This window comes from Nicotiana tomentosiformis, chromosome 11 (assembly GCF_000390325.3).
Source record: "Nicotiana tomentosiformis chromosome 11, ASM39032v3, whole genome shotgun sequence".
In the NCBI taxonomy this organism is placed as follows: domain Eukaryota; kingdom Viridiplantae; phylum Streptophyta; class Magnoliopsida; order Solanales; family Solanaceae; genus Nicotiana; species Nicotiana tomentosiformis.
The window spans coordinates 116,035,770-116,058,753 of record NC_090822.1 but is presented as its reverse complement, the minus strand read 5'-3'; positions in this window follow the sequence as shown (position 1 = coordinate 116,058,753).

The following is a 22,984-nucleotide window of genomic DNA, read 5'->3' as shown; positions in this document are numbered from 1 at the left end:
TCGCGTAGCACGTGAGTTGACCGTGCGGGTCCAGGTATTGATACCATAGTGGGTGAGTTATCCGCGTAGCACGTGAGTTGACCGTGCGGATCCAGGTATTGATATAATGGCACGTAAGTTGTCTGTGCTTAGCGCTTGGGCTTTGGGAGCCCCTCCAGAGTTTGTACACACTCCCAGCGAGCGCAGAGTGTTCAGTGTTTTAAGTATTGAGTGCTGAGTGTGAGTGATGAGTGATGGAGTGACACTGTTGTGAGGTTATATTTATTTGTGTTGTTGCTGCATTTTTTTGTTAAACTTCTTTGTGACATTTACTGAGTTATGGAATTTACCTATTTATTTCTGTTTATTTTTAAATTGTGAAAATAAATAATTGGACTGAGGTGGTTGTACTCATACTACACCCTGCACTTTATGTATTGATCAAGGTGAGTTAGAGCGCGGTGATCGTTGAGTTCAGGCCGGCTATCTAGGGAGATTGCAAGGTAGCTGCTAGCGTCTGCAGGACCTTGTTACCCCTTTTATCATTTCTTCTTTTGGACTGTATTGACAGTTAGAAAGTTTTCATTTCTTAGTTCATAGATTTAGACGCTCATGACTTAGTGACACCCCGATGTTTGGGGCTCGTTTCCGTATTTTTCTATATTATAATTAGAGTTGATATAGTTTATGATAAATTTAAATGTTGAAAATATTTTATTAAATTCTTATAATCGGTTTAGTAGTAATATTTTTGGAAGTAGGCTTGCCTTGTAACACGATAGGCACCATCACGACCATGGTTAGATTTTGGGTCATGACAGTTAGATTCGTGTGTCTTGGCTCTACTATATATGATGAGCTTAGAGCATTGCAGCTGTGGTGGTGCTTATTGCACTTGCAATACGGTTCTCTTCTTTGAGACATTTTTCATTTTTGGGTACATGGATTGCACAGTTGTGGTTTGAGTTATATTGGTTTGGCATGAAATGAGGCAAAAAAAAATGTTATATTATGCATATTCCCAAATACGAAATACTTTTGCAAATCAAAATAATGTGCTCTAGTAAGAAGCACGGGGTCAGAAAAGAAAAAGAGAGTAAATGGTACAAGTATTATCCTAATAGCATTGTCACTTGGGAGTTGGAAGCCTATAATTAATGGTAATAATCCTATGGTAGGCATAATAACAAATACAATATGAATCTATGGAAGATAAATATCACAAAGGACATGGTGGTATCTATGAATTGGTTAAGGTTAAAAAAAATAGAAATATGTACAATGATGCTCGAGAATGAATGGAAACTTGTGCAATGAAAGAGAATGAAGTGGATTGAACATTTCTCATATAGCGGAATTGTTAGCAACCGTATCAAACAATTAGAGATCTAAAGGAAACTCAAAAGTTACAATGTTAGTGGAGGCATAAATCACCCACGTGAATGGATCTAAGTAAGAAAAATATCTTATTGATATTCGGATGGAATAAAAGAGTATTATGGAAGGAGTAGACAACTAGAGAATCAAGGGTCCTATGAGTACAAACTATGCTTAGAAGTAATTTTATATTTATGAGAAAATATTTGAATGGAAGAAATAGAATTTTAATATAGGCAAGAAATGCTCTTTCACGTGTGACTTGGTGTACACATAATAAAGAGAGAATACAGATGTATGGTAGTAATATGTATTGCAATATAGGGTAACCGGTGTTGGAATGAGAGAGGTATAGATATGCAACTGTTTAAAATAATAAAAAATTATTTGATGCAATTTTGGTATATGCACAGCCATGTGAGACTTAGATATTTTGTTGTTATACGTTGATGAAGTATGTGTGGTCGTGCGGGTCCTAAATAATTTGTTGTTGTACATTGAGCATATATGTGTGGTCGTATGGGACCTAGACATCATATTATGTAAAGATATTTGGTTGTTGAATTATGTTGAAATTGGTGCTCGTGTGGGGGCTTGTTCTGGACATGTTGAAGTTTTGGGATAGTCTCAATTGCAGAGGATACTCTGCCAAATATTTTAAGAATTTAGAGAGTTAGCAAAATTTTGGGGCCTTAAGGAAGTCGAAATTTTGAAAGAATATCTAAGACCCATATGAAGTCAGGAATGATTAAGAATGATGCTTAAGGTGAGAGGAGGATAATGATGTTCCTAATAATGACTTGCAAAATATTCGAGGGCGAATGTTCTTAAGTGGGGGCGAATGTACAATTAATTTGGATAGAGTTGTGCTGTCCGGAGGTCAATTCAAGTAAGAAGGCGATTTAGGAATATTGGCATAACTTCAAAAAGGTAAGTATCTTGCCTAACCTCGAGTGGGGGAATTACCCGTTAGGCATTGAGTCTTATGTGGAAATTGTTAGGTGACGAGTACGTACTCGGGCTTATATGTGCAAATTTTATTGGTTTAAAGTTTTAGGCATTTTTATGTATTAAATTGGATAATTGTTGGCATTAGTAAATCCTTGAATTATCATGCTTCATTCCTTATTTGTCAAGTTTGTATTTTATATAATAATTTGGTGTTATTGTTATTTGGATTTTATGTGAATTCCGTGTGTTTGTGATTTGATATTTTTTTTGAAATTAAATTCATGATGGAATCCTTATCTGCAAATGTTTATTAAATAAGTTTAAATTGAGGAGTTAATATAATTATCAAGAATTTGGATTAATGAAGGTGTTGCCCTATACTGAGTATTTTTCACCTCTGTTGATTGTTTTGTGGTTTTATATACGTTGTGTGGAGCCTTGGGCTATTTGTTGAGAAATTTATTGATTCTGCTACATATTTGGAACTTGATTGTGGTCAGTGGCAAATTGTGATATGAATTGTTGTATTGTGTTGTGGATTAAACACTCTCATTGACGTTATTTATGCTTCCTACCTTGCTTGTTAATGATATACATATGCTTGGTGAGGAAGAGTGTAAAGCACGAAGGGTGATGCCGTGCCATTTGAATTATATTATCATGTGAGGGAGAGTGTAAAGTGCGAAGGTTGATGCCGTGCCATTGGAGAGTGTAAAGCACGAAGGGTGATGTCGTGTCATTTGAGAGTGTAAAGCACGAAGGGTGATGTCATTCCATTTGAGAGTGTAAAGCACGAAAGGTGATGGCGTACCATTGAGAGTATAAAGCACGAAGGGTGATGCCGTGCCGTTTCATTTATATTATCAGGTGAGGATGAGAGTAAAAGCACGAAGGGTGATACCGTGCAAATATTTTTATAATATCATATACTCGTGGCACGAAGGGTGTTTCCGTGCAGGAGAGGACGAGAGACATACATTATATTGTGATATCGTTTTGTTGTGTATACATTCATGCCTTTATCTTGAGATGTTAATGTGCATCTATATTTTCTATGTGACTTGTAATCGTTGTTGCTTCCTGTGTGCCTCTACTTTATTTTTTTTTATTGTTACTGGCACTTCACCCACTTAGTTGGCACTGTTATATGTATGTACGGTGAGAAAGATATAAATGGACGAAGGGTGTTGCCGTGCCAATTGATTTGATCTACATATATATATTGGGTAAGAATGAGATAAGTGCACGAAGGTATTGTTGTACCATTTGATGTGATATGTTGAATATATTTCTCACGCCAGAAAAGTTAAATGAGGCGTCACATGGTGACTTTTATTCGAAAGAATTATATTATAAAGATATTTACTTGAAAGAATTATATTTGAAAGATATTTACTTGAAAGAATTATATTTGAAAGATATTTACTTGAAGGAATTATATTCGAATGATATTTATTGGAAAGAATTATATTCAGAAGATATTTATTTGAAAGAATTATAATGGAAAGATATTTATTTTAAGGAAGTATATTTGAAATATATTTATTGAAAATGATTATATTCTAGAGACTTTTATTGAAATACCTATAGATAAAAGATGTATATTTTGAAGGACTTGATTAATTGGTTTGTACCAGTGTTTATTATTCGTTTGAGTAATATTTATGATGTTCATGTTGCCTTGCTGTTTAAATCACTAGTTGATTGGTGCTGCCCTTATTGTTATTTATTTTCTATTATTTTTGTATGCTATATTGCACAGATTATTTGACTAGTGAGTGTCTTGACTGTACCTCGTCTTTATTCCATTGAGGTTAGTCTTGATATTTACTGGGTACCGACCGTGGTGTACTCATACTACACTTCTGCACATTTTTTTGCAGAGCCAGGTATTGGAGATATCGGACTTGGGCAGAGTAAAGCGGGATCGTAAGGATTCAAGGTAGAGCTGCTTAGTCGTCGCAGTCCCTTGGAGTCTTTGCATTTCATTGTACTGTTAATTTTTAATCAAACAGTATTGCATATTCGGTCCTCATGATTATTCCATGTATTCATTTAGAGTTCGTGACTCAGTACTACCAGTCTTGGAAGATTGTATATTCATATTTGTTCCGATGTTAGCTTTGATTACTTATTTTAAAAAATAGCTTTGAAATGTAATGGAAATCGGCTTAGCTAGTCTTAGAGACTAGGTGCCATCACGATGCCTGTGGTAGGATTTTGGGTCGTGACAAGTTGGTATCAGAGCCAGGTTCATAGGTTCTACGAGTCACGAACGAGTTTAGTAGAGTCTTGTGGATCGGTACGGAGACGTCTGTACTTATCTTCGAGAGGCTACAGAGCTAGTAGGAAAAATTCACTTCTTTCATTCCTTATCGTGCGGCATTTATTTAGCTTGAATCATATATCTTATGTTCTTTTGCATCCACTCGTGTATGAAATTGCGCACTCGGTATCAACTATGTGCCAACGGTTTGTGATACTACATAGGGGTTATAAGGGCGCCAGGGTTGTTCAACTATTGCTACAACGTGTCATCCAGATCTTGGATGCGGAAGTATTTAGAGATCATTCAACTATGCACATGGGGGTGCAGTAGGTTCTGACATCCGGTTAATAAGTATGATCTTAAGAAGGTTTAATTAATTGCCTAATCATCACAATCTGTAACGACCCGACCGGTTGTTTTGAGTACTACAACCGTATTTCCCCATTTACTGCTCAAATTGGGCTTTACAATTGTTGTGTGACTTGTCAGGGTAATTGGTTCGGGTCTGGTGAGGTTTTGGAATGAATTGGAACACTTAGTTCCAAGGTTTAAAGCTTAAGTTAAAATAGTGACTGGATGTCGACTTATGTGTAAATGACCTTGGAATTTAATTCTGATGATTCCAATAGCTCCGTATGGTGATTTTGGACTTAGGAGCGTGTCCGGAAAATTATTTGGAGGTCCGTAGTGGAACTAGGCTTGAAATGCCGAAAGTTGAATTTTTGGAAAGTTTGACCGGGGGTTGACTTTTTGTTATCGGGGTCAGAATCTGATTCTGGAAATTGAAATAGGTTCGTAATGTGAAATGTGACTTATGCGCAAAATTTGAGGTCAATCGGACGTGAATTGATAGATTCCGGAGTCGTTTCTAGAAACTAGAAATTTCAAAGTTCATTAGGCTTGAATTGGGGTGTAATTCATGGTTTTAGCGTTGTTTGAGGTGATTTGAGGGTTCGACTAAGTCCGTATGATATTTTAGTACCTGTTGGTATATTTGGTTCAGGTCCCGAGGGGCTCGGGTAAGTTTCGGATGGTTAGCGGGTTGGATTTTGGTCTTGGAACTCTGCTGAAATTTTTCTGATGCACCATCTGGTTTCCTTCTTCGCGTTCGTGAGTGGAGCCTCACGTTCGCGAAGAGGAACTGAGAGGCTGGCAATATTTGCTCTTCGCATTCGCGAAGAGAAGAACACGTTCGCGAAGGGTGGACTCGGTGTGCATCGCGAACGCGAGAGGTGTTACGCGTTCGCGAAGAAGAGAGGAAGTAGCTGAGGACCCCAGGCAATTGGTCTACGCGTTCGCGTAGGGGTTGTCGCGTTCGCGTAGTGAGGGGGAACGAAGCATTGCGTTCGCGTAGAAGGCATTGAGGCAGAGGCACTTTGTGCTTCGCGAATGCGAGGGTGATGTCGCATTCGCGAAGGAGGAATTTGGACGGGAACTATTTTGTGCTTCGCGAACGCGAGGCACTGACCGCGTTCGCGAAGAAGAAAAAACCTGGGCAATGAGTTTAAGTTATGAAAATGGGACTTCGTTCCATTTTCCAATTTGACGGATTTGAGCTCGGGAAGAGGCGATTTTCGGGAGTTTTTCAAGGGAAACAACGGGGTAAGTGATTCTAACTCGGTTTTGGTTAAATTACATGAATCTATTATTGTTTTTATCAACAAATTAGTGTTTTGGGTTGAAAATAGTAGAAAACTTCATAGACTTTAATTGAGGATTTGAAGGCCGAGTTGTGGTCGGATTTGAGTAATTTTGGTATGGTTGGACTTGTAATTAGATGGGTTGTCGGATTTTGTGAGTTTCATCGGATTCCGAGACGTGGGCCCCATGAGCGATTTTTGAACTAAATTTCGGATTTTGATGGAAAATTAGCATTTTCTTATGGAATTAATCCCAATAAATTTTATTGACTAAATCAAATTAATTATGACTAGATTTGAGCCGTTTGGAAGTTGATATGCGCAGAATGAAATTTATGGAGCATTGCTTAGCTTGCTCGATATTGGAGTTGGCTTGTTCGAGGTAAGTAACTCTTCTAATCTTGGAGTTTAGGGTATGAACCCTGAATATATGTATTTCGTGAATTGTTGGGAGGTGATGCACGTGCTAGGTGACGGGCGTGTGGGCGTGCACTATAGAAATTGTGACATAATTGTTTCTGTGGAAGTTTGTACTTAAATGATCTTGGCATTTTCCATGCTATTTTATGAGTTAAAGAAATTGAGCTGAAAAGCATATTAAAAATCATGTTGAGGCTATGTGCCAGTATTATTGGGACCCACAGAGGTCATATTATTGTGAAATATTTATTTTAAAATGAAAATTTATACTCAGTCATATTCATTTCATTGCATATCATATCTCAGTCTCTGTTGTTATTTATTGATACATCATATCATCATTTTTGGGCTATTCTCATGACATTGTGAGCCCATGAAAGAGATACTGGAGAGATTGATGACTGAGGGAGGCCGAGGGCCTGATTGGGAGGATATTTTTGGGATCGGGCTGCACGCCGCAGCAGGCCATGTTTGCTTTATATATATTATACTATTGCACGTGAGTTGGCCGTGCGGATCTATATATTATACTATTACACATGAGTTGGCCGTATAGCATGTGAGTTGGCTGTAAGGATCCAGATATTATTATAGCACGTGAGTTGGCCGTGCGGATCCAGATACTATTATAGCACGTGAGTTGTCCGTGCAGCACGTGAGTTATCCGTGCGGATCCAGATATGATATTATGCAACACGCGAGTTGTCCGTGCTTATAGCGCTTGGGCTGTAGGAGCCCCTCATGAGTCTGTACACCCCCAATGAGCACAGTCGACTATAAACAAGGATCGGGCTGCACGCCGCAGCAGGTATTGTATAGCACTGAGTGATTGAGTGTGCTGAGCACAGTGAGAGAGAATGCGAGACAATGAGATTGAGTACTCTGAGACTATGAGTACACGAGTGCAATCTCTGAGATACATTGCATTGACATGCACACATGACATATATGCATAGAGATGTATTTTCCTCATGTTGTACGGTATCACATTATTCATGATTTTTCACACATGTTGACAGATGTGCATAGTGATGCATTTGTTTTACATTGGTTATCTGGGAAAGAAAATGAGATATTTTATTTACTATTGAAATGATTTTTGGAAGAATTACTGTTCTCAAATTATTCATATTTTTGGCAACTTCGACAAACGATTTGGGTTTTCACTGATGTATTTGAAAGGAAGAACTATTATTTTTGAAATCATGTTTCGGCTGAGCATTTTTATCTTTGTGTTTCTTCTGGTACTATTTGCTTTATGTTGTTATGGACTGTTGTGGACTAGTGGTTTTGGACCCGACCTTGGTAGAAGCTCGTCACTGCTTTCAACCTACGACTAGGTTTGTTACTTACTCAGTATATGGGATCGATTGTACTGATACTACACTTCTGCACATTTCGTGCAGATGTTGGCTATTGTTGTTGTTGTGCTCGATGGTTGCGGGATCTGAAGATGTACCTGCGTTCCTATTGTAGCTGCCTCTTGTTCAGGGTAGCCTTAGATTTATAAAAGCTCTGTTTATGTATTATTTAAATGAACTATGTATTTATTTCATTTCCGCTTTGTACACTCTATTCTTAGAAGCTCATGATTTATACTACCAATTCTTGGGGAGATGTATTATTTTTAGATATTTTCTTTTAATTAATTTCATTGGAATTGGATATATGGAAATTGATTTACCTAACGGGTTGGGTTAGGTGCCATCACGACTAGTGAGATTTTGGGTCGTGACACAATCGTGGTAGGGTCACGAGGTGGATATAGATATGAAGATAGTTGGTGGTGTTAGAGACTATGTAGTTCGTATGGAATTTCTATTTAGCAAAGGGTACATACTAGCAGCCAAAGCACTGGAGAAAGCGAGTTTAACTGTCACGAGGATCACATGCGCCAAATAAATGACTTGAGGTATCTTATGAACGGTGTCCTACGAGCGATAAGGTTAGTACTGTGGATCATCGGAATGTGTCCTATGGCTTCGCTCCAAGTGAGTGGAGTCCACTATCAACGATCAGATTGCGGGGTCATGTGCTATATTAGTTTAGGCCTGAGATGTATTTATGTGGTATTGAAAGGTTCTCTGAAACTTGTATATGATTAAGAGGTGAGATTTGTATGGGATGATACTGGGGCTTGCGGTATTTCCGCGTCCTTAATAATTCTACATTTTAGTACCAGCGGGGTCACAAAAACATTTTCAGAATATTTGGGCTGCTACAGTAAGTTCTTTTAATGCACCACCAGCACGTGGTTCTTACAGTGGTTATTCCAGTTATCCGGCAGAGATTATGAGCAATCGCGCTCGCAGAGGGGTTGTTATGAGAGTTGTGATACTAGACACATCAAGAAAAATTATCCCAGACTTGGGAGGGGTAGATTTCATCAGAACACTCAGGCTACAAACTTTATTCCAGTTAATACTCCACGTGCACAGCCAGCTAAGGATGGAGGATAGGCAGGTAGAGGGCGCCTAAAAGGTGGAGGCCCGACCCGAAATAATCGCTATGATTTGGCTGAGGCCGATACACCAGATGGTGTCGTTACAGGTACGATCCCGATTTGTTATAAAAGGATATTTTCGCTTAATTTGATTCGGTTCTGAATATTGAGGTGAGTCCTCCTATTATGCTCCACTTATGGATGAGCTTCGTAATTTTGTGACCCACTTATATGTTTATCCCTGTGGGGAGATTTTATGGTGTTAGCCCGTATGTATCATTTTTGTTTTGTATATTATTGTGCGCTATGAGTCCAAAAGTGACTTTCTATTACTCTCTACTGTGGGTTTCAATGTGATTTCGGAATACTTGAATTCAATTTTATGAATTATATTCCCTACCGGTATGAGGGTTCATTATGTGTTGAGAAAAAAAAATCTTTACGAAATTTATTTAAAAGAAGAAAAAAAGGAAATTGAAAATTTCAGTGGGCACAATGTGCAAAAATACTTATGATTCGGAGTTGAGGACGAGATCCTCTTATTTTTTTTATATGGTGTGAAATAATTAAACCGGGCTATAATCCGCGGTGGAAATTATATAAGGACGAGGTCTTTGTGGTGAAAAAACTTATGAGTTTAAATTCTCCTTTTGTGAAATTAAAATTTGTACTATAGTATTAATAAGGAGTCATGCATGTTAGGCTTATTTGATAATTCTTTTATGTGTTTCTGTGCATATTTATCCATGATTGTGAGGAAAATATTGAGTTTTAGCCCACGAAATGAGTGCCTAGGTGGCGTTAAATGTGGCTCATTAAGTCGGGTAAATAGTTATGAGGTCTTCATGCCTCACATTTTTGCTATCAGTGTTGTGAAAATTCCAAACGAGTTTTTGGTTAATATGAGGTTAATTGGCGAAGTTGTAATCGATTATGAACAACTATTAAGACCAGAGATGTGGTGATAGGAATATATATGATGAGCTTCATGTCCTGATATCATTATGATAATGCAGTGCTTGTAATGCTAAGATTAGTTTATTGATATATATATATATATATATATATATATATATATATATATATATATATATATATATATATATATATATATATATATATATATATATATATATATATATATTGTGGTGCTTTGTTGGGTTGAGGATGTGTTGTTAGGAGTTGTTTTGATGTTACTCTTGCAGGTGGATAGGCCCCATTTACAGGGGAGACTCTGCCGAAATTTCTAAAAATTTGGGAGTTAGTAAAATTTGGGGGATTGAGACGTGCGAAAGAAGAGATAAGTTATGTTATGTGTTTGAGGGCGGACTCTACTTCTCATTCAAGGGCGAATGATCCTAAGTGGGGGAGAATGTAACAACCCGGAAATATTTCGAAGTACTTCAACACTATCAAGAAAGTTGATGTGTGCGTATGCACGAATTGATATAGCCAGTTGAGACTAATACCGTGCGTTGTTGTGAAAATCAGGCCTTTTGAAAATGTTTGGGGTGTAATAAATTGGTCTTAAAGTTTACAAATATGGATAAAAGAAATAATCTCAAATGAGATGGTGTTTTCGGGCTTATCTCAATTGCGGTAACGTGGGATCAACCATGAGTATATGTGTAAAAGTAAAATCATCAATTTGGTAACCTCAGAATAATTCTTAGCACGTTCGAGGACGAACGTTTGTTTAAGAGGTGGAGAATGTAACGAACTGACTTGTCATTTTAAGAATTTACGCCACGTTCAGTGACTTAAGGTCTCGATCAGCTTCGTAATATATATTATGCCCCACGGGTGTGGTCGAGTTTGATTTTTGGAAGATTCGAGATTAAATTGAAAGAACAATTCTCATTTTTGAAGCTTAAATGAAAAGAGTTGACCAGAGTTGGACTTTTGAGTAAACGACCCCGGAATAGAGTTTTGATTATTCCAATAGTTTCGTATGGTGATTTTGGACTTAGGAGTGTGTCCGAAAAATTATTTGGAAGCCCGTAGTTAAATTAGGCTTGAAATGGCAAAAATATAAAGTTTAATTTGGAAGTTTGACTGGGAAGTTGACTTTTTGCTATCGGGGTCGGAATCCAGTTCTGAAAATTTTCATAGGTCTAGTATGTCATTTATGACTTGTGTGTAAAATTGAGGTCAATCGGATTTGATTTGATAGGTTTCAGCGTCGAATGTAGAAGTTAAAATTTCTTAGTTTCATTAAGCTTGAATTGGGGTATGATTCGTGGTTTTAGCATTGTTTGATGTGATTTGAGTTTTTGACTAAGTCCGTAATATGTTTTGAGACTTGTTGGTATGTTCGGACGGGGAACCGAGTGGCTCAGGTGAGTTTCGAGGTGGTTTCATACCATTTCTAGGCCATTTTTAGTTGCTAATTTTTGGCCACAGAGGTATGCAACCCGATCGCGGACAAACGGTCGCGATCGCGAAGAGCAATTTTGCTGTTTGGACACTGTGAATCGCGATCGCGGAAGCCTTTTTGCGATCGCGTAGAGAAAATCTATGTTGCACTGACCCCGACTCTGGAAGCCTATAGCTACAATCTATAAGGAATTTGGAGATGATACAAAAATAAAAGTTGTAGCTCTTTGTGTCTAGTTTTCAGAAAGGTAAACCATTGTCATTTGGAGTTTTTTACAAAACGTTATGGTGGATATACTATAGGCTGTCTGGGAAGAGTTTGGAAATCTCTGTTGCACGGGGCTGACTTTGGAAGCTTATATCTAGCAATCTATAAGAAATTGGGAGATGACCAACAAATGAAAGTTATAGTCTTGGTGTCTAGTTTTGCATAAAGTTAAACCATTTGCAATTTGGAATTTTGTATAAAAAGTTACGATCATTATACTAGAGGCTGTCTGGAAGTGCTGGGCACTAGTTCTTCGCGATCGCGAAGCATTGTCCGCGATCGCGAAAGGCAAATTTTGGGCTGATAAAATTTGTGCTTCGCGATAGCGAAGCATTTTCCGCGATCGCAAAGAGTAAATACCTGGGCAGTAGCTATATTTCGAGGTTTCAACCATTTTTAACATATTTGGAGCTATGGAGCTCGGATTAAAGCGATGTTTTAGGCAATTTTCACCGTATGGATTGGGGTAAGTGTTCTATATCCTAAAGTATTTATATTTAATGAATATATGATTATATTCATCATTTAATTCAGATTTTAATGGAAGAAATCAAGATTTTGGCTAAACCTTCCAAAAACGAAAATTTAAGATTTGGAGGTCGAGTTTTTATCAGAATTTGATAAAATTGGTATGGTTGAACTCGTATCGGAATGGGTATTCGGATTTCATAAAAATTATGTTGGGTTCCAAGAGGCGGGACCAGTGTTGACTTTTGTTGATTTTGGAATAAATTTTTAAGTCAGCATATTATTATCCGAAATTGTTTCCAATGAATTTTAATGAAGTTGTACAATTAATTTGGATAGAGTTGTGCTGTCCGGAGGTCAATTCAAGTAAGAAGGCGATTTAGGAATATTGGCATAACTTCAAAAAGGTAAGTATCTTGCCTAACCTCGAGTGGGGGAATTACCCGTTAGGCATTGAGTCTTATGTGGAAATTGTTAGGTGACGAGTACGTACTCGGGCTTATATGTGCAAATTTTATTGGTTTAAAGTTTTAGGCATTTTTATGTATTAAATTGGATAATTGTTGGCATTAGTAAATCCTTGAATTATCATGCTTCATTCCTTATTTGTCAAGTTTGTATTTTATATAATAATTTGGTGTTATTGTTATTTGGATTTTATGTGAATTCCGTGTGTTTGTGATTTGATATTTTTTTTGAAATTAAATTCATGATGGAATCCTTATCTGCAAATGTTCATTAAATAAGTTTAAATTGAGGAGTTAATATAATTATCAAGAATTTGGATTAATGAAGGTGTTGCCCTATACTGAGTATTTTTCACCTCTGTTGATTGTTTTGTGGTTTTATATACGTTGTGTGGAGCCTTGGGCTATTTGTTGAGAAATTTATTGATTCTGCTACATATTTGGAACTTGATTGTGGTCAGTGGCAAATTGTGATATGAATTGTTGTATTGTGTTGTGGATTAAACACTCTCATTGACGTTATTTATGCTTCCTACCTTGCTTGTTAATGATATACATATGCTTGGTGAGGAAGAGTGTAAAGCACGAAGAGTGATATCGTGCCATTTGAATTATATTATCATGTGAGGGATAGTGTAAAGCGCGAAGGGTGATGTCGTGTCATTTGAGAGTGTAAAGCACGAAGGGTGATGTCGTGCCATTTGAGAGTGTAAAGCACAAAGGGTGATGCCGTGCCGTTTCATTTATATTATCAGGTGAGGATGAGAGTAAAAGCACGAAGGGTGATACCGTAAAAATATTTTTATATTATCATATACTCATGGCACAAAGGGTGTTTCCGTGCAGGAGAGGATGAGAGACATACATTATATTGTGATATCATTTTGTTGTGTATAATTCATGCCTTTATATTAAGATGTTATTGTGCACCTATCTTTTCTATGTGACTTGTAATCGTTTTGCTTCCTGTGTGCCTCTACTTTATTTTTTTTTATTGTCATTGGCACTTCACCCACTTAGTTGGTACTGTTATATGTATGTACGGTAAGAAAGATATAAATGCACGAAGGGTGTTGCTGTGCCAATTGATTTGATTTACATATATATATTAGGTGAGAATGAGATAAGTGCATGAAGGTATTGTCGTGCCATTTGATGTGATATGTTGAATATATTTCTCACGCCAGGAAAGTTAAATGAGGTGTCACATGGTGGCTTTTATTCGAAAGAATTATATTATAAAGATATTTACTTGAAAGAATTATAATTGAAAGATATTTACTTGAAAGAATTATATTTGAAAGATATTTACTTGAAGGAATTATATTCGAAAGATATTGATTGGAAAGAATTATATTCAGAAGATATATATTTGAAAGAATTATAATGGAAAGATATTTATTTGAAGGAAGTATATTTGAAATATATTTATTGAAAACGATTATATTCTAGAGACTTTTATTGAAAAACTTATAGATAAAAGATGTATATTTTGAAGGACTTGATTAATTGGTTGTACCTGTGTTTATTATTCGTTTGAGTAATATTTATGATGTTCATGTTGCCTTGCTGTTTAAATCACTAGTTGATTGTATTGGGCTTATTGTTATTTATTTTCTATTATTTTTGTATGCTATATTGCACAGATTATTTGACTAGTGAGTGTCTTGACTGTACCTCGTCTCTACTCCATTGAGGTTAGTCTTGATATTTACTGGGTACCGACCGTGGTGTACTCATACTACACTTCTGCATATTTTTGTGCAGAGCCAGGTATTGGAGATATCGGACTTGGACAGAGTAAAGCGGGATCGTAAGGATTCAAGGTAGAGCTGCTTAGTCGTCACAGTCCCTTGGAGTCTTTTCATTTCATTGTACTGTTAATTTTTAATCAAAAAGTATTGCATATTAGGTCTTCGTGATCATTCCATGTATTCATTTAGAGTTCGTGACTCAATACTACCAGTCTTGGGAGATTGTATATTCATATTTGTTCCGCAGTTAGTTTTGATTACTTATTTTTTTTAAAATATCTTCGAAATGTAATGAAAATCGGCTTACCTAGTCTTAGAGACTAGGTGCCATCACGATGCCTGTGGTGGAATTTTGGGTCGTGACAATGTTATATCACAATATACTATGATACTTGAATCTTATAAAAGAAAATTCACACAGCTTTAGGTTGATTAGAATTCACAAATTTTAGGTTTGTGTTTTAATTTCTCTTTTCTTTTTTCCCAAAGTTATCGAACCTACAGTAGCCCGTAGAATGGATTCGTTAAGATAACTTAGTTTGGTTGTTTGGTGGCTTTTTGACGCCTCTACGAATTGGACAATCAAACTTTAAATTGAGTTAGACAAAGGCCGATTCCTGCCACATTGCTCACATCCAAAATATGTAGGCCAGCCTGTTTGACCAAGTTTTTGGGAAGTCAAAGGTAAATATTTCTTTTTTAAATATACTTATTTTAGAGAGTTAAGGTGTTTTGAGGTGCTTTCGAATAGTAGTAGAACCTGAAAAAAGTACATTTTCCGATAAGCATGGCCAAAGTGCTTCTAAGCATAAATTTATCCCTAGAATTTACTTTGTCAGTACATTTGTATTTTTAGATAAAGTATTTTTTTTTAATTTAAATGACCGTTGTATCTATCTCTACATCAATTGCTATTACACTTAATTTACTTTTATTCAATATTCCATATATTTTTTAATCGATAGGCACAGAATACACGTGCAATACTAAAACTAGTATTTAAGAATATCATCATGATATTATCAACATATTCTATCCTCAATTGTGCAATTACCATATATCACACAATTTTATATTTTCCCACATACTAGAATATAAGTTTTGTACTTTTATAAAAATAATTTTAATTAATATTAAACACGCACAGAATGAAAAAAAAATCCTAGAAATGAGTGACTAATAGGTGAGTCCAAACTGTCACAACCCAAAATCCCAATCTGACGAGATGGCGCCTATCACATTACTAGGCTGGCCGATAATCTCAATAAACCACAATTTCTCTTAAGTTTGAAAATATAATATTTAAATACAATACAAAATCCCACAAATACTAATTCGAACACTTCCCAAAACCTGGTGTCACTGAGTACATGAACATCTAATATGGATACAAGTCTCGAACATAAGGTCTATAATAGTCTAAGACCAAAATACAGTAAACAAGGAGGTAAGAAAAGAGAGACAAGGTCTGCGAAACACGGCAACTACCTCTGAATCTCCGGAAGATCAACTGCACGAGAGAAATAACACCCGCTACATCCAAAAACACCTGGATCTGCACACGAAGTGCAGGATATAGTACGAGTATAACCAACTCAGCAAGTAACAATAATAAATAAGGAACTGAAAATAGTGACGAGCTATACAATTGTAATTCATTTCCAGTAATCCCAGCAAAGAATTGGCATGCTTTCAAATCCGACAGTTAAGTCAAATCAATTTTATACAATTCAAGTTCATGAAATCCGGATATAGAATTCTTCAAAAATTTCACCACAAAAACAGATAGCAACTAAGTGCATCAACCAATGAAAAACAAGTACAACCTCTCAGGACAACAATCACTCACTGGGCTCCCAGCCCTCGGCACTCACACTCAATGGGTACCTACGCTCACTGGGGGTGTACACACTCCGGAGGGGCTCCTACAGCCCATCCAATATAATCTGCGTGGACAACTCACGTGCTGCACAGACAACTCATGTGCTATAATATAAAAATCCGGATCCGCACGGCCAACTCACGTGCTGCACGGCCAACTCACTTGTTACGACCCAAAAATCTCACCTGTCGTGATGTCGCCTATCTCAATACTAGGCAAGCCGACAATCTCAATAAACTCCCATATCTTTTATGTTTAAAAACAAAATGATTAAATTTAGCGGAAGAAAATTCACAATTACATATATAAACTCTCCCCAAAACCTGGTGTCACTAAGTACATGAGCATCTAATATGAATACAAGTCTAGAAATACAGTCCATAATAGTCTGAGACTAAATGCAGTAAATAAGAAGGTAGGGAAGGAGAGGCAAGGTCTGCGAAACACGGCAGCTACCTCAGAATCTCTGAAAAGTCAACCGTGCGAAAAAATCAACACCCGCTATATCCGAGAACACCTAGATCTGCACATGAAGTGCAGGGTGTAGTATGAGTACAACCAACTCAGCAAGTAACAATAATAAATAAAGAACTGAAGATAGTGACGAGCTACACAATTATAGTTCGCTTTCAGTAATTCCAGCGAAGAATATACATGCTTTCAAATCCAGCAGTTTAAGTCAAATCAATTCTATACAGTTCAAGTTCATGTATTCCGGATATAAAATCTTTCAGAAATATTCACAACAATGACAGATAGCAACTAAGTGCAACAACAAATGAAGAGCAAGTACACACTCTCAGGGCAACAGTCACTCAACTCATCATAACAGCTCAACCACTCGGTTCTCAGCCCTCATCACTCACACTCAATGGGTACCCGCGCTCACTGGGGGTGTACAGACTCTGGATGGGCTCCTACAGCCCAAGCGCTATAATCTGTACGGACAACTCACGTGTTGCACGGACAACTCACGTGCTGCACGGACAACTCATGTGCTATAATATAATATAAGGATCCGCAAGGACAACTCACGCGCTATAATATAATATAAGGATCCGCACGGACAACTCACGTGCTGCACGGACAACTCGCGTGCTATAATATAATATCTCACAATCAGGCCCTCGACTCGCTCAGTCATAAATCTCTCCGGTCTCTCGGGCTCTCAACAATCGTGAAATCAGCCCAAACAACAATAATATGATGCATCAATAATGAACAATAGAGTCTAAGATAAAATAATCAAGTAAACTGTGACTGAGTACAAAACAACAATTAAGCAAATAGTTCAAAAAATACACGACCTCTGTGGGTCCCAACAGTACCAACATATAGCCTAAATATAGTTTCTAACATGATTTACAGTCAAATTTTTTCAACACATAGAGAGCATATAGCTAACAACAAGTTATTCAACTTTACAGTTTCACGGGACGGACCAAGTCACAATCCCCTCGGTGCACGCCCACACGCCCATCACCTAGCATGTGCGTCACCTCCAAAATAATCACATGACATAAAATTCCGGGATCTCATACCCTCAGGACCAGATTTAAAATTGTTACTTACCTCAGAGCCTGAAATTCTTTACTCTACTATGCCTTTGCCTCTCAAATCGGCCTCTGAATGCCTTGAATCTAGTCACAAATAATTTGTTTCAGTCAATAAAATTTATTGGAATTAATTTCATATGAAAATACAATTTTTTCATAAAAATCCGAATTTTAGCTCAAAAATCGCCCGTGGGGCCCACGTATCGGAACCCGACAAAAGTTACAAAATATGAACGCCCATCCAAGCACGAGTCCAATGATACAAATTTCACCAAATTCCGACATCAACTCGACCCTCAAATCTTCAATTAAAGTCATTGAAGATTTTTACCATTTTCAACCCAATCTTTACCCATTTGAACTCAACAATCTTTCCATAAACCTTATTGATATGTATAAATAATACTATTACACCCAAGAATCATACTCTTAATCACCCATCATTACCCAAACACGAAATTGAAGACTAGGGGTTAAAACCTTACCTCTTGGGTGAAAATCTTGTGATATTTTCTTGTTGGATTTCAAAGCTTGAACGAGATCTTGATGAACAAAGAACTTGAGCTTCTTCCTCTCTCTAGAACACTCTCCTTTCTCTCTAAAAATGTCATATTTTTGCTCCAAAATGAGTCCTAAAGCCTATTTATCAAAAAGGGGTCGGGTTATAAAAAAAGAAAAATTAACCCTCCGAAAGTAGGTCTGCGGTCGCATAATGGACCGCAGAATGGGTATGCGGGTCGCAAAATGCACCCAAAATCGATGCCCAAAAATAGGCTTCACTGGACAGGTCTGCGACCATTTTGCGGCCGCATAACTACTTCTGCGATCGCAGAATTGGTCGCATAATCGCATTTTTTCAGCCTTTGGTAATTTGGTCATAACTTCTTGTAGGAATGTCCAAATGACTAACGGTTTGAAGCGTTAGAAACTAGACTCGAATATCTTTCATTTGACGCCATATAACACTTCATATCCTGAGAGTTATACTCATTTGAAGTTAGGTCTTGTGCGAACTCACTTGAAACTTTAGTCTATTATGAAATATCCAACTTCTACATTCGATGTCGAAACCTATTGAATCAAGTCCGATTGACCTCAAATTTTGCACACAAGTCATAAATGACATAACAAACCTATTCAAACTTTCGAAATCGGATTCCGACCTCGATATCAAAAAGTCTACCCCTCGGTCAAATTTTCCAAAATTCAACTTTCGCCATTTCAAGCCTAATTCTACTACGGACCTCTAAATAATTTTCTGGACACGCTCCTATGTCCAAAATAACCATACGGAGCTATTGGAATTATCAGAATTCAATTCCAAGGTCATTTACACATAAGTGAATATCCGATCAACTTTTCCAACTTAAGTTTTTAATTATGAGACTAAGTGTCTCATTCCACTCCGAAATCCTTCCGGACCCGAACCAACTAACCTGATAAGTTATAAATCAAATGTAAGGCATAAATTGAGCGGTAAATGGGGGAACGAGGCTGTGATACTCAAAACGACCGGTCGGGTCGTTACATTCACCCCCACTTAAACATACATTCGTCCTCGAACGTGCCAAGAGTTGTTCTTAACCTTCAAATCTTTATTCCACCTTACCACGCATATACTCGGGGGTGATATCACGTCACCCTATTCTATATAGACCTGACCACACAATATAACTGAAAATAATTAATTTAACCTTAGCCCAAAAACCATGGAGCCAAATTTCTAACATCCAGAATTCTTTTCAAGATCCAAACCTCACATCTACTCATTGTATAAGCCTGAACAAGTTGTATCCAGCCATAACCATAATCCGAGATATAATCACATAACATACTACACAACTCGCATACTCGTAGCACCATTTCTGATCACAGTAACTACTCAAAATCAACCAAGTACTAGTATAAAACCTTGCATTCAACAGAACCTCATTCTGAAACCTTCGTACGCTGTCAATGATGAAAGAAACAATCAAAAACTCATAACCACTCATCAGATCAACTAGCCATGGAGCTCTCTCGCCCCAACCAGAACCATAATCCTCTCCTAGGTCGACTTTCAATATTATCCTCCCGAATATACCATAATCAAGCATGATAGTACTCGTTCTAGGTTCAATGACCTTATATTATTAAACACAACTAACCCACAGACATGCCACATCAATATAACTCAAGCCACAACTGCGCAATCTGTGTACCCAAATATGGGAGATGTCTCAAGAAAGAGAACCGTATTGCAAGTTCAACAAGCACCACCACAACCGCAATGTTACAACCAACTCCTCAAATTTCGTGAAGAGGATAACCGTAGGTGCATGTCCACAATTGTAGAGGAAGGAAATTAATAGATCAGATAAATTATTATAGAAATACAATTCCCACACACGGCACAGACAACTCACGTGCCAATAATATGAATCACCCGGCATGGTCACATGCCTCCAGTCTCATCATATCATACAGGAGCAATTAAACAAGTACACATGTATATGATAATGAAATAATATTCTCAGGCTCCTGTACTGGTATAAATAACACGCCATAGAGTAAGCATGTGTAAAGTCTGCTATCACACTTTAAATCGGCAAGTTAACGCAGAAATAGTAACTACCCCATTTATTCAGGGGAATTAGCCTCTTGTAACCTCAAATGTAGCCTAGACAGTTCTCAACAAAGGTACGAACACGAGAAACGTTATAAACTTACGCTTAACAGTCAACTCTAGACATATAGTAGCCTAAGAATTCTTTCAAGTATGAATACTTGCCCCGATGCCCGCACATTGGCTCAAACCTCACATATATGCACACTTATAGCACGTAGCTATCACAAATAATTAACACAACTAGTGCCTCCACTGAGTTAAAATAAATTACTCACCTCAAATAGGCCGCAACCCGAAACAATATACTTTTGAGAACTCCCAGTCTCCAAATTCATCAAACACATGAATCACCATAATTGATCCCAACTCCAGCACTAGAATGACTAACGCATCTTCCATTCACTATCTTCCCATAAGGAATACTTTCATAATTCTCCTATGCCACATAGCAATAATTTGAATATCAACAGTCTATCAACCAGATGAGTACTGCAATACCAATGAGCATCCGTAAGTCAAAACATAATGCGCCTTTTGAAATGCGCACCTTTCTCAGGGATTACTGAGCAGTTATAACCTTCATCTAATTATCTGAAATTGACCATTCTGTCCAAAATTCGTGATCTTCCTTTCAAGAATGAACTGCCACCTTGTACATGTAAATCTTAATCTCGCGCCACATACCACATCTATCATGTCATCATGTGACAAGCACGAGAATCTCATTATCAACTTTGGGTAACCAGCAAATTACATACCCGGTAATTTAGTAACCTTCATCTTGCTTCCTTCCAGGAGGAATTCATAATACACAAACACATTCCCTACACCGGTAGAATATATCCGGTTCAACCTATGGTAGAAACCATTAAGAACACTTTGAAATCCATTTGAACATAACCCAGCTATCAGAACTGAATCCCTCTAACTTGGCCAAGCCACGCAGGTCACCAAATCCAAGAATATTGCCACCAAAATTTCTGTAAAGTCTCACAACATCATAATTACCCCATAAATACCATAACCGTAACACTCACTCTGAAAATACCTTATGTGAATTTAAAATTGTTCTTCTTTCCTTTCTTATACTGAAATATAGAATCCATAGTCATACAAAATTACCGCAAGTCCCGACACCTTCAAATGCAAATCTCGGATTTTATCCATACAAGTCCGGAAACATTCTCAATTGCTATATAAAATTCTCAAACCCACTAGAATTTTCTCGGGAGTCACCCACTTTGCTCCAATCTAAATTGCACCGCCCAAACGGGCCGAAAGGCACAAGCCCCATTAGCACAACAACCCCCAAAGAAGTAACCATGCCTTAACACCACCAATCAAATTCATAATTCGTGTGCACTACGTTCTTCAAAATAATAATTTAATCATCCCATGATTTTCGCATTTCTATAAAGTGCCATATAACCCGTATTCAGGAATTTCCTTACTCGAGTCATCCTCGATCTCCATCTTTGCAAGTCATAACTGATCCACAAGTATGTTTCCGAACAACTAAAATTTTTAACACATAACCATGAAATCAAATTGTCAATAGCTGGCTCCCCCACTTAGCTTTAAGCTGCAATTATATAAACTTAGATCCCGCAAGGATTTCTCCTTCTCAATTACCATGATCCCGCACCGTTAACCCACCAAACTTCTCAAAGTCTTTTGTTAAGCTTTTCATGAACATTCTGAATCACTAGCTACAGTCACACACCCGACCTCTTATCGGGTAGCAAGTAATATTCCTCGCAGAAGCTTAATCAATATCACACCACCGCTAACTGCTCACAGGAGATAACCCACCTGTGGAATTCCTTACTGACATCTTCCAAAGACGCTGCACTGGGTGCAACGACCACGTAATCGGTAAATTCTCCTGAGTTTATGCTCTCCCACTTGAGCTTCTTCCTCTTTCTAGAACACTCTTCCTTCTCTCTAACCAGATTTTTGCTCCAAAATGAGTCCCAAAACCTATTTATCAAAATGGGGTCGGGTTATGAAAATAGAAAAATTAACCCTCCGAAAGCAGGTCTGCGGTCGCATAATGGACCGCAGAATGGGTATGAGGGTCGCAAAATGCACCGCAAAATCGATGCCCAGAAATGGGCTTCACTGGACAGGTCTGGGACCATTTTGCGGTCACATAACTACTTCTGCGATCACATGATGATTTTGCGATCGCAGAATTGGTCGCAGAATCGCATTTTTCCAGCCTTTGGTAATTTGGTCATAACTTCTTATAGGAATGTCCAAATGACGAACGGTTTGAAGCGTTAGAAACTAGACTCGAAGATCTTTCATTTGACACCATATAACACTTCATATCCTGAGAGTTATGCTCATTTGAAGTTAGGTCTTGTGCGAACTCACTTGAAACCTTAGTCTATTATGAAATTTCCTACTTATACATTCGATACCGAAACCTATCGAATCAAGTCCGATTGACCTCAAAATTTGCACACAAGTCATAAATGACATAACAGACCTATTCAAATTTTCGAAATCGAATTTCGACCT